Below are 2,807 nucleotides of genomic sequence, written 5' to 3' on the forward strand. Positions count from 1 at the left end.
ACACTTTGGGAAGCCGAAGGTACGAGTGATAGACAAGTATGATGGGAAGGATGATCCACGCGCACACTTGGCCAAATGGGCTAAGGCCTATGGAGCGAAGCCTCAACCTAAATGGGTGCACTTGTTCTATCACAGCCTAGATTTCATCCTGATGAACTAGTACTTGGAGACAAAGCTCCACCATGGCACATGAGAATGAGATATTCTGCGTGAAGGGTTCATAATGATGTTCATCTTCGAAGATGGGTTTGACTATATTGACGAAGCGCTACAAGAGGTTAAAGCAGTGATCTTTAGGATACCGCAGGATCCTTTGGATCTGATTCAACCTGATTTGACTACTTAGCTGAGCCACACACTGGAATGCTATAACGTGATTGCTAAAGAAGAAGATGAGGACCCACGAAACATTAATATTCCTAAAATCAAGGGTCACCACAAGGTCGAGGGACCGTCGACAGAGAATCCTGATATAACAATGTCATTGAAGACTAAACAGACAAATATTGGTACGGAGGTGGAGCCCAAATTCGCGAAGATTGGAGATTACTAGGATGATGTGATGGTAGATAAGGTTGCCAAATTGCCTTGTGAATACCAGGATTTGTTCCCTACCAAGTTTACGGAGTTGAAGGGGATAATAGGAGACCTAGGCATTATGAAGATCACGTTAAAACCCAACACGAAGCCGGTTAAGAAAATACCTTACCATCTCAATATAAAGTATAAGGAGAAGGTCTGCTTAGATTTAGATAATATGCTCGTGGCAGGAATCAATGAGCCCATAGAAGAATTTGATTGGGTGAGCCAAATGGTGGTACAGGAAAAAAAGCAGAAGGATGAAATAAGGATATGTGTAGATCTCAGGAAGTTGAATGACGCTTGCGTGCATGATCCTTTCCCGACTCCATTCATTGATGAGGTATTGAATAATGTAGGTGGCCAGGAAGCATTCTCCTTCACCGATGGGTTTTCTGGGTACCATCAGATCAAAATCACGCCTAAATATAGAAGCAAGATGACCTTCGCAACTGAATGGGAATGTTTTCAATACACCGTAATGCCTTTCGGATTAAAGAATGCACCTGTGATTTTTCCACACGTAGTCATTACTGCATTCAAAGACTTCATTCATAAGTTTTTGGAGGTGTACTTTGATGACTGTACTATGTTTCGGTTGCTAAAACACCATGTGGAAAGTTTGTGCTTAATGCTAGATACCTGTCGAAGGTACCAGATTGTGCTCAATCTAAAGAAATGTATGTTTTGTGTTCCTTTTGGGACTTTGCTAGGTAATGTGGTATGCAAACAAGGATTGATGGTAGATCCTACGAAGATCAAAGTGATAATTAACCTAGAGGCGCCGAGGAGTGTGAAACAGCTACGCGCAACCTTGGGACATACACGGTAATATAGGAAGTTTATCAAGGGCTATGCCCAGATCACCACACCTATGGAGAAGATGTCTAAAAAGGATGTCACGTTCTATTGGAACAAGGATTATCAGAAAAGCTTGGATGTGCTCAAGGGAAAAATGGTCACAATGCCAATTTTAGTCTTCTCGAATTGGAAGAAGGATTTTCACACATGTAGATGCGTCATGTATAGCACTGGGAGTAGTACTGACACATGTCGGTGGAGGAGAATTGGACCATCCTATAGCGTTCACAAGCAGGAGATTATCCAAGGCTGAGTAGGACTATTCCACCACCGAGTGCGAAGGATTAACCATGGTATACGCGCTCCATAAGTTTAGAAACTATTTGATGGGTGGACATTTTAAGATGTATACGGATCATTCTGCATTGAAATACCTGGTCAATAAGCTTGTGTTAGGGGGCGAGAATCTACATGTGGTTGTTATTGTTCCAGGAGTATGATTTTGAATTTATTGTGAAGCCTATATGACTGAACGCGAGACCAAACCATCTATCGCGCATCAAAATGGGGGAAGAGCCCACTAATTTGGAGGATGGATTTCCTTACGCGTAGCTCTTTGCAGTTCACCTCACAGATGGTCACTTTGAAGACATCATACACTTCCTAACAATAGGAACTACTCCGGAAGGCTACACCACCCAGCAGAAAAAGGAGTTAGTGGTGTGCGGGGTAGACTTTTCTATCATTGCCATAAATCTGTACAAAATGGAGTTTTATGAAGTATTACGATGATATGTACCGGAGTTTGAAAGGAGCATTACCCTCGCAGACACTCATGGGGGTGTCATAGGTGGGCATTAGGTAGGAAGAGAGACCACACAAAAGATCCTACACGCAAGGTTATGGTGGCCAACCCTCCATCAGGATTCAAAAGCCTACTACAGGGCGTGCAACATGTCTCAAAGGACTGGCAGGCCATCGCGAAGAGATGAGTTGCCTCTGAACCCACAGATGACGTTACAAGATTTCGAGAAATGGGCAATAGATTTTGTGGGACCCATTTAGCCCCAAGGAAAGAAGACGGGAGCGCGGTACATTATCACCACGACTGAGTATTTGACTCGATGGGTGGAGGCATAGCCTGTGAAGGAGTGCACAGGTGTAACTGTTGCGAAGTTTCACTTTGATAATGTACTGATGTGATTTGGGTGTCCAAAGATTTTGATGAGTGATCGTGGTATGCACTTTCTGAATGAAACGATTAATGCGCTGACAGAGGAATTTCAAGTATATCACCAAAAAATCATGCCTTATCACCCACAGGCTAATGGGACGGTGGAAACATTCAATAAGGTACTGGAGAACACACTAACCATGGTTTGCAACGCTCAACGAAGTGATTGGGACCTGTACATACCCGCAGTACT

The sequence above is a fragment of the Pinus tabuliformis genome, chromosome 8, assembly GCF_031772625.1.
Source record: "Pinus tabuliformis cultivar Carrire ecotype Pingquan chromosome 8, CPIR1, whole genome shotgun sequence".
In the NCBI taxonomy this organism is placed as follows: domain Eukaryota; kingdom Viridiplantae; phylum Streptophyta; class Pinopsida; order Pinales; family Pinaceae; genus Pinus; species Pinus tabuliformis.